Source organism: Astyanax mexicanus, chromosome 24 (assembly GCF_023375975.1).
Source record: "Astyanax mexicanus isolate ESR-SI-001 chromosome 24, AstMex3_surface, whole genome shotgun sequence".
Taxonomy (NCBI): domain Eukaryota; kingdom Metazoa; phylum Chordata; class Actinopteri; order Characiformes; family Acestrorhamphidae; genus Astyanax; species Astyanax mexicanus.
The window spans coordinates 17676378-17690597 of NC_064431.1; the positions used below are offsets into that span (position 1 = coordinate 17676378).

Genomic DNA, 14220 nt, shown 5'->3' on the forward strand with positions numbered 1-14220 from the left:
TCGAATCGGCCAGTGCACCGGTCTGCTGAGAACTACTTGCCCGTGGTCACAAAATCTAGCGGTCACAGAAAACAGTGCAACACACGGTTGTGGTGTATGGGAGCTTATCCATTTTTAGCGTTATAGATCTAAACGTGTTGTACATGTAAGTGATTATAAGTGTGGGGTTTGGTTTAGTAGGCTTGTGTTGTTGTTGTTGTTGTTGTTGTTATTATATATAAATATAGTAATTTATCGTTTGCTTTAAAACGTAAAATAACAATTATTTAAATATGTTTCTCAATAAATAGATTAGTCGACTAATCGAAAAAAATAATCGTTAGAATATTCGTTTAAAAAATAATCGTTAGGGACAGCCCTAAATTATACTTTAATAATGTATGTGGCATGTAAGTGACGTGTTATTACAGTGTTCCAACATAATCCATGTTCATATCAGTAAATCTGCAAGATGGCGAAATCATATCTAATCAACAGTAAACAGCACAGAGAGAAAAGCCAGCAGCAATGTTAGCTTTATAGGATAGCTTTAACCTCTATAGGATTTCCATAGGATTACGGTTAGCTGGTTTTCAGTGCGTCTAACCTCCTTTCAGTTCTATAGAACTCTGATCCTTTATCTCACTCTTCCTGGAGCTGCAGAGAGGGTGAGCTTAGTGCCCGCGGGGGCCCGCCGGGCCGGGGTATTCAGGGGATATGTACCATCCTGTCCATTCAGCCTGGCAGCTCAAGCGCACTGAGGCCAGCACTCATCTGCAGCCGCCTTTCATTACCAGTCCGCACGGAGCCGAGTGCATAAAGACAGCAGGATAAACATGTGTAAGAAAATCTATAGAAGCTTTGCGACATATGGATTTACTTAAATATGAATATTATTTATTGTAATGTAACCATATATTAATAATACTGACTGAGGATAAAACCTAATAAACATAATAATAAACATACATAAAAACAAAATACTGCTCTAATTCACAGGGTGTATAGTGTAGTAGGGCTTTGTATTGGCGATAGGATTTGGTGATAGGATATGTATCACGATACAGGGATTAATAACACTAAATAGAAAAAAAACTCTCGTAGTAAAAAACCCATCATTATATTTATCAAACCTGTATAAAAGTTTACTTTTTATCCAATTAGAACAGTGGGATTTAACAATAGTACAAAACTGCCATCTAGAGGTTGGCGTTTGAACAACACAAAATGAACCTCTGACTGACATCAATCGTTACATCTAAACTATTCTTACAAATTGATACTGTGTTTTTAACACTGAAACAATATTAGCAAAGAAATCTTCCAGATACAACAGATATTACCATTTACATACATCCCTAGTGTATAGAGGACATGGGAGTATGGGAAATGGGTAAAAGTCATGTTGTTTTGATTCTGACCGTTCAAAACAACACTCCTTTCTAATCAGCATTAGCCACTAATTTTATTAATAATTAACAATTAAAATACCTCTAATGGCAGGCTTTTCAAATAGCACTTTCAGCAGGATAATGCTCACCCACACACAACCTTGCTATAAGGAACCTAAATGTCTTCATGCCCAGACATATCTCTTCTAGTATCCAGGCAAAAACTGGTCAACAGGGTACTAATAGAACTTCCTTTCAATTGTACTGTTTTCTTCAATAAACTTAAATCAAAAATCCTTTCACTCTAATATTGTAATCACTTACAATCATACATATAAAGCTTCATTCCATTCTGACTGTCAACATTCTTCCTGCGTTTTTTTTTTTTTTTTTTGCGCCAATGAGTATAGCTGATTAAACGGAAACATCAAATTCTGGATCCAGTGCCATGAAATAAATCTCATGATGGGCTGAGTGTATTGCTACACTCATTTTCTATAGAAGTGGGAAGTGTTTCCTCTGTGGCATTGTTCCAAAGAACTGTTTTGGGGACTTTTATTTTTAAGTGTGTGAGAATGTTAATTCACTAGGCTCATCCTGACTAATTAGTGATTTGAAATGTCTTCAGACCACCGTCCGTACTGACGTGCTGTATAATTACTGCTCTTAGTGGTGCAGGACCCCGCCCCTGTGCCTGGGGAGGGTAAGGCCTTAGGGTTTGGTATGTTGGGGGGGTTGGGGGTAATGGGTAAACGAGGATGTATAACGGAAACTGATTACATGGTTTAGACTGGAAGTTTCTGATGTGGACGCCAATGTCTCTGCTGGTGTAGACACCACCATCACCACTGCAGCAGTGAGCGCATCTCTCTGAGTTGCTGGAACGCTCAGTTGTCTCCATAGTCACCATCACTTCAACATTTATTGGCCATAAGATCTGATCCACCAGCGGAGGCTAAGAAGAACACATGAAACAGACCCCAGCACCAGCTGCCAACTACTGACTCCCTATTTCCCCACATGCCACATGCTTGGTTTGGGGAATGCAAGTTTGTGGGCATGAAGGCATTCAGGAAATGTGATAAAACTATTCCATCGTAATTAAGGAACTCTGTTAGACCTTTGTTTACAACAGATAGAGACCCGGATCTCACCTGGCATTAATTGGCATCCTGGGTGATCCAAGAAATCTAGAGTCTAAGAAATCTTTGTGGAAAGCAAAACATTCATTTCTCACATCCTTAGAGAGTTATTTGCCATGAAGTGCCATGTTGAATATGCAGTGGCCAGTAGTGGGATAAGGTACAAAGTACAGGTGTGAACGGGATACAGTGTGTTTCAAGGATTAATCATAATTGGGATCACTCAAAACGGCATTCAGAGGTCATCAGAGACATATATATATACACACTCCAAAAACAATCAGTACACCCCTCAAAACACTATAGAAATTAAGATTTTGACATATAATGAGTAGTCAGTGTACAGCTTGTATAGAAGTATAGATTTACTGTCTTATCAATGTTGACCCAATGTCTAAACACTGTTGGTAGCTGGCAATTCAAGTGAGTACATATTCACAGTACATATGCCCAATGGTCCAAATGGTGACTAATTGTGTTGTTGTCTCTCCCTAAGAGTTACAAGATCTTAGGTGTGAATGAGGAGAATGGCTGTTGTTTTTGGGAGCAATTCCCTCATACTTGCCTCTGGATATTAATCATGGCACTTCATGGCAAAGAACTCTCTTAGGATGGGAGAAATAAAATTGTTTCTCTCGACAAAGATCGCCAAGGCTATAAGAAGATTGGTAACACCCTAAAACTGAGATACAACACGGTGACCAAGGTCATACAGTGCTTTTCCAGGACAGGTTCCACTTGAAACAAGCTTTGGCAGGGTGGACCAAAGAAGTTCAGTCCACGTGTTCAGCATCAAATCAGGAGGTTGGCTTAAAAAATTAGACGTATGAGTGCTGCTAGCATTGCTGCAGAGGTTGAAGAAGTGGGAAGTTATGGACTGGCCAAGTATGTCTTCAAACCTAAACCCAACTGAGCACTTGTAGGGCATATTTTTAAGCGAGTAAGGTGTCTAACATCCACCAATTGTGTGTTGGCATCATAGAGTAGTTGATTCCAGGAGAGGATTTCAGTAACCCGTGCAGCTCTGGCAAATTCCATGCCCAAGAGGGTTACAAAAGTACACATGACACAGAATTAATTTCCGCCTCCAGCATGATTTGTCATCCATTCATTAAAATGAGGACATTATTATTATTTTAGCCTTTTTTAACCTGTGGGGAAGTGCACTGTTCCGTCCACAGTGCAAGTGTCCTAGTTCCTGTTTAGTCTGTATACTACTGTACTTTATACCATCAGACTGATATATTAAATACACCACTGTGCTAAGGTTTTGACCACAGTCTACCATATGAGAAGTCTACCAAATGGACAGAAGTATTGCGACACCTTCATTCACTGTTTTTTCTGAAATCAAGGGTATTGAAAAGAGATAAAAGAGATAAATTTTTTTTTTTTAAAGTGACAGCATTTCAACAAATATATAATTAACTTATGGTTCCCCTTAGATGGGAGTTTATGGTTATAGGGAATTGTGGGTAAACTGAGAACTGCACATGATCACTTACGCAGATGTATAGTGGACGAAGGAGCAGATGGATGACAGTGTTTCATGGGGGTGGACTCATGTCTATGTTACCTTCTGGCTCCTACCTCCTTTTATTTAAGGTGTTACAGTCAGACCTTCTGGACTTTCTTTACTTCATGAATTTAATCAGAACTAATTCTAGCTAGTTAGTTAATGTACTAACCGCCTCAGACTAATGCACGCCCTCCACTAGTGTTTATTGATATTTACCTGCCTTTAAACTAGTAATCTTAAAATTGCAGCCATTGTTATTTACTATATTACACTATATTATTTTTCTGCCACTGTTGGACACTAGGGGTATGGTGTTGTCAGGAGTGCATAGCAGGGAGAACCAGGGGGCGGACGTAAATGCAGGTAATGCGGATTTATTGCAAAAATAAATACATAAATAAAAAAACCAAAAGAAACACACAACCTAACAGACGTGTAGCACGCACAAGAACTCACACCATACTGAAGACAAAGGGGCTATAAATACACTCACACACAATGGGAAACACCTGTTGTCACTAAAGAGGGGGAGGAGCTACAAATGAATACAGGTGGGAGCACTAAAGACAGGAGCGGAGACAAGGGGAGAGCCATGTGCTCTGATCAATGAAAAACAAAGGAAGGGAAAAAACATGAAGGCTGATGAGGGACAGGGCAAAAACGTGACATTAGGCCCTCCCAAATGCGCAACTCCTGGGGCGCATAAAAAACAAACAAAAAAAAACCCCAGGCGCCGGTAAGGAGAGAGACAGGAAAACCCGAAAAAGTGAAAAACAGGACAAGAGAGGGGAACAGAGACCAGACATAAGACTAAACGCGAGAAATACAAGAAATAAAGTCACTGAAGCCTCAAAGCCACGGGCACGGAGGCTAAGAGAGGGCGCTGCTGCTGTCTCCATAGCAAAGGTGGCTATAGAGCCACGGACACGAAGGCTAGGAGAGGGCGCTGCTGCCATCTTAGCAGGGATTTAGCAGGGGTGGCGGAAGCCACAGAGCTACAAAGTTCATGGAGACCGGCGCTGCTGCCGCTGTCGTCGGTGCGACGGGGGTCGCGGACACGGGGACCGGCGCTGCTGCCGCTGTCGTCGGTGCGACGGGGGTCGCGGACACGGGGACCGGCGCTGCTGCCGCTGTCGTCGGTGCGACGGGGGTCGCGGACACGGGGACCGGCGCTGCTGCCGCTGTCGTCGGTGCGACGGGGGTCGCGGACACGGGGACCGGCGCTGCTGCCGCTGTCGTCGGTGCGACGGGGGTCGCGGACACGGGGACCGGCGCTGCTGCCGCTGTCGTCGGTGCGACGGGGGTCGCGGGCACGAGGACCGGCGCTGCTGCCGCTGTCTTCGGTGCGACGGGGGTCGCGGGCACGAGGACCGGCGCTGCTGCCGCTGTCTTCGGTGCGACGGGGGTCGCGGGCACGGAGCTTACCCGCTACGTCCAGGGTATGGTGAGTTCTTCTGTCAGGAGTGCATAGCAGGGAGAACCAGGGGGCGGACGTAAATGCAGGTAATGCGGATTTATTGCAAAAATAAATACATAAATAAAAAAACCAAAAGAAACACACAACCTAACAGACGTGTAGCACGCACAAGAACTCACACCATACTGAAGACAAAGGGGCTATAAATACACTCACACACAATGGGAAACACCTGTTGTCACTAAAGAGGGGGAGGAGCTACAAATGAATACAGGTGGGAGCACTAAAGACAGGAGCGGAGACAAGGGGAGAGCCATGTGCTCTGATCAATGAAAAACAAAGGAAGGGAAAAAACATGAAGGCTGATGAGGGACAGGGCAAAAACGTGACAGGTGTGTTTGTATTTTGTATGAATCTTTGTATTGATATCAGAATTCTATGAAGCTGCTTTGCCACATTATATGTAACAAGTGCGATATAAATAAATGAAAATTCTAATTGCACAGGAGTGTGGTGGAGAAGCGGCGGGTGAGATTGAAATATCACAGCAGTGCCCATCACTCTGCTACCCCACGTCCAGAGGTGGTAATGAGAGTCTTCAGCAAAGCTGTCACCAGCACACAATGCACCCACTACACACACATGCTACACACAGACAATACACACACGCTGTTGGGCTCCGCTTGGGCACGACCCTGGCTCTGACCCAACACACCCCAAATTCCTCAGCCATTCACGTCCACTTGTCTGCACACTTCTGCCTGATGCCTGCTCACTCCATCTCCCATCCATTACACACACACACACACATACACACAGTCATTTAGATTTCCCACAAATTACTCATGCTTTCAAAGAATTACACATGAAGTGTTATTATATGTGTGTGTGTGTGTGTGTTTGTTTCTGTGTGTAAATGAGGTGAACAGGAACATTTGTAACACTCTGAGAACCAGAACTGTGGTATTGAGAAATCAGCCACAGAAAAAAGAATGACATTCTAGTTCCCTGGAGTAAGTGTTTCTTCCTAACAGTAGTGTACATGAGGGGTGGGCAATATTATATTGTATACAATATATCGTGACAAAGAAATATCACAATTTTAAAAATCCATATCGTGATAATAGGGCTGTTCTGTCTTAAAAGTAGTCTATTATTTACTGTGAAGCTTTAGGTGTTTTTATTGTATAATTGTTTTAGTTTGCAGTTTATATGCATGCACTAAACATTCTGCAATATTATTTGCTGCATTATATTATTTTATGCTATATTATTAATTTTGCCACATTATGATTATACTGTTATACGATTATACTATATTCCTGAAATGAATGAATTATTTTAGTTTTCCTATATCGCCAAGTATATCGTTATCGCAAAAATACCCTGAAATATCGTGATATTATTTTGGAGCAATATCGCCCACCCCTAGTGTACATATATTCAACTAAAAATATATTTAATAAAAAGATGGGGTATACAATGATGATTAAAAATATAGCAATGATGTACAAATAACACCATTATTTAATAAAAAAGAAACACAAACAAACTACATTGCCTGGCCAAAAAGAAAAGTCACCACGTGGATTTAACTAAGCAAAAGATCTGGGGAGATATACAGACTTTAAACCCAAAACTCTAAACAAACATCTAAACAAAAAGTCCCATCCAGTGTGAACAGGGACGACTGCATTAGAAAAACACTTTTACATCATGCCACATCTTGGTCACACGTTCACACGTCAAGACGCTCCCAGTAGACAGGGGTCACAACCTTTGACCAAGAATTCTATTTGTTTCAAAATTGTGGAGTAGGACAAAATACACTTTTACAAATTAACTTCTATAAAGTAGTGGGAAAATATTGATTCATTGACTGTTTATCATTAATTTGCAATTAGATTTTCTCTATATTGTTTAGTCTCAAAGCTGAGAGCCCTCACAGATGTCAATGGTTGTATCTCTTTTATAAATTAGGAGACAAGACAAGGTTTACTCTTTTTACTTCAGACATCACTGCAATTCCGTCTATTAGTGTTAGGTTCTGTTTTGACATTAGACCTCCTGGTCATTTCCATGGTATTATACTAGATAGGCATGACCCCATAAAATGTTTTTGCCCCCGAGTCTGAGTCATTTGATTCTGAGTCCTGATCGGATACTTGCAAATACAGTAAAAAAGAGAACACATCCAAGTTGTCCCTTTAATTTTTAATTTTAATGCAAACAACAGTATCAAAAATGACCATTTTTACCACCAAATAATGAATTCCAAAAGCCATATAAATTATTTCCATTTAAATATTCATCCTTTCTTAAATTAACAAACTAACAGTAAATCTGCAATTAATCAAAATTAATGCTTGCAACAGAGTCTATAGTGAACTTGTGGAGTAACAAAGTACCGTTACATTTTTGATCTATTAGTAATAAAAAGTACGCCATTGGTCCTGTTTTCCGATAACGTGTTCGGATTGCAGTCCTGCTTTTGACGGTGGGGGGAAAACATGTATCTTTCTTTCGGTCGATATGGTACAATTTTGATATGGATATGAACAGTATGAAATCCAATACCCTTAGTGTTTTTAATTACGTGCTGATAGAACTGTACGATAAGCTAAAAAATATTTGATTACGATATACAAAGACATTTTCACAATGCACAGATGCTAAAACTCGAAACAAACATCTATACAAAAAGTCCCATCCTTAGAGAAATGGAGTCACTTCCTTAAAAAACCATTTTACATCATTTGTAAGAAAAGCCCTTAAATGATATTTAACCAGGATCAACACGTTCACACATGCCATGGCACTCCCAGTAGATAGGGGTCACAACCTTTTCAGCCAAGAATTCCATTTGTTTTCCAAATTGTGGACAAAGACTTTCACAATGTTTTTCTTGCAAAAGCTAAAAACTTGCCTACAAAAGCAAAAGAATCATAGAAATTAATTACTTTGCCAGTCATGATGGATTCCTGCAGAAATGACCACAAACACATGCAGGGTATTTTACACAAACAGATATAAAATACTGTGCACTCCAGTGGAGTTTTCACTTCAAACTAACTAAAAGCAAAGCAAAAAATCCCCCCATTCCAGTTATAATCAAGACTTGAATGTACTTCCTGTACTTCAGTATATGCTTCTGTTTTCACACGAGGCCGGTGGTCATTTCCATGGTATTACTGATGTATGTCCTTTACTGGGATTTTGAATCCAGCTTGCATTCACACTTATGCCCATCCAGGTTAATTAGCATGCAATTCACATGTAAAAGGTAAAGGTGTATGTGTGAACGCCGGGGATTTTCTCAAATGGGATGCATACAGAAGCCTATTGCTGCCTATTGAAGTCACGTCATACTTACAAGTGGGAAATCAGATTTTTTGATGAGCCCTAATTTTCAGAGTTGGGGGCGTTCCATTATATAACTGATAAGACATGTTTATATTGGTCATATTTTGACCAACACATAAAGAAACACATAAACTGTGTTAGAAACACATAAACAGAGGTCTATTATTTAATTGTTGACTCTCATCCAGATATAAAAAATCAGATAAGGACACAACACTGATCCTTTGTACTGGATAAAATATCATACACCTAATGTTAAAACTTTACTTTTTCATTGTTTCCAAGTATGATACGGAAAAACTATATCTTTCCTATTGGCCCCGACATTCTTTATTTGCATAATGGTATTGCCCCCCCCCACCCTACCCCTAACTCAAACTTGATGTGTATAGATATTTACTTAATATAATGGTTGAATACCTTGCCACGTTGTTGTAGACTATAAGTGCAAGTTGACAATTTTTTACTGTATACATTCTTTAATGCTGGCTGAGAAATGCAGTGCAGTAACTTTGCAGTGTTTCTGCTATTTCACTGGCAACTAAAGACCCCCAAAATGTTAAGTATATAGGGTTATTTTAGAAAGGAATGGTTCAGTATTATAATGTATTTATGTATGCCAAGACCTATTTTGTAATAAGCTGTCTTAAGTTGTAATACACTATAATTAGTTAACATTTAATTACAATTCTTATTGTTTTTTAATATGCTATAATATTTATCCACAGTAAACTACTATAGTTTTACAATTACAACTCTTTATTGTCAACTTTTTTGCAGTTATCTTACAGTAAAATGTATAATAAACCTTTTAAAGTGTACAGTAGTAACAATAAGACTTACTCAGCATATGTAGTTACCTACTAAAGAACAGACATGTTTATCACACAAGAAACTAAAGGAGAAGATATGTGAAACTTCATTAAACTACAATTTTGAGACTACACACAAATGTTATTTTCATATATAATTCATATAAAGTTCTATAAAACAACTCAAACTGTTTAAATTGTACAACCAATAAATCAGTATATATTATTATCCCTAAACTGTGGGAATACAAAAGTATAAATCACAGGTAGCTCAGCTATGTGCCTATTATTCTAAACATCTTCATCCGGTTTCCATATTTTCAGCTCATCTCTAAAACTGTAGGTTCTTTGAAACAGTTTAGAATAATAATAAAGAGTGAACTCAAGCACTTTATGAACTTTCCATTACCCTTAGTGTTGACTCTTTCTTCTAGGCCTAATTTATCTTGGAAATTAATATATATTTTTATTTAATGGTTGACTGCCTGGACACAGTGTTGTAGGCAATAAGCACAAGTTACCAGAGAAATGCAATGCAGTAACTTTGCTGTGCTTCTCCTGCTTCAGTGGAAACTAAAGACCCCAAACATTTAAAATACATAGGGTTATTTTAAAAATAAATGGTTCAGTATTTGATTGTATTATGTATGCCTTATTCGGAGAAAGACTTACTCTGAAATAAGCTGTATTAAGCTGTAATACACTGTAATTTGTTTACAGTAAAGAAACCTACTTTTTAATTATACATTAATATGTTGTATTATTTCTCCACAGTCAATTACTATCGTTTTAGTATTATCGTACTAAAGGACAGACATATTTATTGAGTATTAAAATAGACAAAAACTGAGTAAAAACTAAAGGAGGGAATAAATATATATAATTACCCAAATTATATAAAATAGTTGTGTAAATACAACTGTTTAAATCACAGGTTACCTATGTGTTTCATTTAAAGTAAATAGCTTTTTTTTGTTTTTAGAAATAATAGTTAAGTATTATGATGGATTTATGTATGCCAAAACTCTATTGCTCTGTAATAAGCTGTATTAAGCTGTAATAAACTGTAACTAGGTTACAATAAATGAGCCTACTATGCTTATTATACATTAATGTGCTGTGATATTTCTCCACAGTGAATTACTAGCGTTTTAAAACCCTTTATTGTCAACTTTTTTGAGTGTACAGTAGTAACAATAAGACTTAACGTTACTCAACATGTGTAGCTAGTTACCCACTAAAGAACAGACATATGTGTTGAGTATGTTGAATGAACACTGGCAACTGTAACGTAAAGCAAGCTATAAAAACAAAGAAGCAACTAAAATAGGGAAATAAATAAATATTTTAGCCCAAAAATGTGTAAATCACAGGTAGTTCTCTGTGTGTTTGTCTATGAAACACTCAGGTTAACTCAGCTCTGTTATTTTTATATTTATTATATGTCTCTAAAAGTGTAGCTTAGCTGGCTTACGTTATTTAAACAGCTCAAAATAATAATAAACAAGCGTGAACTCACCCACTGTGCTCATTACACACACTCTGAAACTTTACGAACTCTCCAGTAGCGCCATCTCTCTCTCTCTCTCTCTCTCTCTCTCTCTCTCTCTTTCTCTCACTCAGTTTAATCCACGTTTTCTCGCTCACCGCATTCCAGCAGAACTCTGAAACAGGACCGTACCAACTGCCCATACACTGCGGGGGGAGGGGAGACTGCACGAGCGCTGATTTTAACACGCACAACTACATATTTGGCACTGTAAATGATTCTATACACTAAACAGTGCAAATGTATTATTTCACCTTAAATATATATATATATCAGATTCTAAAATCTCTACACTGAACTCTGAAAATATACTTATCGATTTCTTACCCTCTAAAAGACTCCAAAAAAACGTTTTCACGATAACCCCCCCTCCTACAACCTACAACATGGTACATCCCTCACTTCTCGCTAAAACTTTCTCCCCCATCAACAGTTTGCATAGTAACAGCGCGCGTACACACACTCAAACACACACACACACACACACACACACTCAAACACACACACACACACACACACACACATACTGCCTGAGAACTCTTCATATGTATGACCTTTTAACATATCAACACATTTCTAAAATAACTATTATAACGTTACTTTTTTCAGGAAACACACAAAACATATTTTACAGGTGTTATGCCTACAGCTATGAAAAAAATAAATGAAAGATCATTTCAGTTTTTAAATCAGTTTCTCTGATTTTGCTATTTATAGTTTTATGTTTGAGTAAAATTAACATTGCTGTTTTATTCTATAAATTACAGACACCATTTCACCAAATTCCAAATAATTTTTTTGTCATTTAGAGCATTTATTTGCAGAAAATGAGAAATGGCTGAAATAACAAAAAATGTTTCGAACTTTCAGACCTCAAATAATGCAAGGAAAACAAGTTCATTTTCATAAAGTTTTAAGAGTTCAAAAATCTATATTTGGTGGAATAACCCTGGTTTTAAATCCCAGTTTTCATGCATCTTGGCTTTTGGATAACTCTAGCCACTTCTAGTGGAAAAATTCTAGAGGTTTTTAATTTGGTAAAATAAAAGACACTCATAATTTTAGGTGGTCTAAAATGCAGACACAAAAACTCTGCAATATTTATAGCCTACACATTTTATTTTGACTTAAGCATCACAAATGAGCTTAAGTCGCACTTTTGACACTCAGGGCATTATCTTGAAGGAGTAGAATTAAATGATCTGATCAACTGAGGGTGCATGTGATTTTTCCTACATGTAGCAATGCAGTGAATGCATGATTTAGGCAAAAAAGTTAATTATTGAAAAAATAATTAGTTTAGAAAGGTGATGAGATGTGTTATACCCATTCGTCAGTCAGCTGTTGAACGTTTCACACCTTAAAATAATTTCACATTAAATAAAAAATGTGGACTTCTGCACAGTCCAGCACTCTGCACGACTACAGAGTGAGTGGGCATGCTATTCAGTACAGGGTAGATGTCCTCACTCCACCACCCTGCTAGAGGAAGGAAATTAACATGAAAAAGGGCTGATTTAGGACACAGGATCCTGTTAAACAGATCTGTTAGAATAGAACCTGTCAGCCATCAATCACACCAAGACAGCAGAGCTGTATTAATGAACACAAACTGATAAATCAATGATTTTACACTCCAGTGCTAAGCTTCTAATGCTTAGTGCCTGCTCTGCACACTTTGAGTGTGTGCCAGTTGTGTACTAATGGCTAATAATAACTGAGATAAACATACTGTAGGTTAAGATAAGATAACACTGTATTACTCCCTAGGGGGAAATTAAAGTGTTCCTGCAGTGTAGGTGGAGTGTAGGGGTGGCTTAGGTTTCCCAAGGCCTACATGGTTTCTCAAAAGCCAGTACAGGACATTATTTTGTTTGTAAACTTAAAGCACAGGCATTTGTGAGTTAGGAAGGGACAAAACATTGTGTTTAATCATACCAGTGTGCTGGAACGACCATTCATGCTTAGCCTAATATATTTATTCTTGCTTTTTGGGGGAGTTTTCTTGTCTCGTCACGCGTCTTTACGTACTTATGTCACATGTACAGCTTTTAAAAGAGGATCCGGCCCAGTTTTACTGAAAGCGAGCGGCTGGTGGAGCAATGGAGACTTCAGAAGGGAAAACTCAGAGCTCAGTAGCTTATTCACCCATAAGAAAGACAAAGAAACAAAGGAGTTACGTTTCTCTCTGACTGAACATAACCTAGAAACGGATTCATCCGCTCGGAAAGGAGACCGCATCACACCCACCCAGTTCAAAATTATTATTACGCATGCTCTATGCAATTACCCATGCTCACCAGAGAGGGCCCTAAATCCCAAAACGTACAAACATCAGTTTTAAGGATTATATTTTCTGTAGTAACTCATACCATGATCAGGATGTATCACCAGATATTAAGGAAACATTTTGAGTTCAAGCAACGACAGCTCTTGTCAGAAGTGCTTTAGTCAGTATTTTCTTATTTGAACTGTGCAGTGCTTAATGGAAATCTGTGTGGGTCGTGGCCTCTGAATCTGTTTACCCCCAGTCCTATTTCCACACTCAGGGTTGCCACGGTAACGGGTGAGCTGGCTAATTTTTTTCTGCTGAACAGGTAATCACTAAGCTTCAGTAAGGTTGCTAACCATAGCTAGGTAATTTACCACCACTGCTAGTGTAGTAGAGTTGGCATTTTGGACACTAAAACCTATATATTCAGTGATTAGCTACAGAGTAAGACTAGTCGCTTGCCAACTTGTGTCAGTCTAGTGCGTGTGAGCTTTATGTGTGGAAAGGAGTGGGTGTGGCAGAAAACTCTACCCAGTGTTTGGGAATTGGACTCCTGTAGTCATTTTACACACTCAATCGCATTTATTCCTTACTGTTCCTTTTATCTCAAGTCAAGTCAAATGGCTTTTTGTCATTTCATCTGAGTACTAGTACACAGTGCAATAAAATGAAATTTTTTCAGGAACCAACACAGTGCAACATGGAACAAACAGTGCAATATAGACAACATAACGTGCAAACGTGCAATGAGTTTGCCACATAGCACTAAAAACACT

General features: G+C 38.6%; 1 protein-coding gene across 1 annotated transcript in view; it reads right to left on the reverse strand.

Moving 5' to 3' along the window:
* The window catches only part of inavab (innate immunity activator b), a 43161-nt gene extending 31912 nt beyond the window's left edge, over window positions 1–11249 (reverse strand). Inside the window, exon 1 of the mRNA XM_022682663.2 lies at window positions 11143–11249. The gene's annotated coding sequence lies outside the window, so the exon portion shown is untranslated. The remainder of the gene's footprint in view (window positions 1–11142) is intronic.
* Window positions 11250–14220: the final 2971 nt, after the last annotated feature.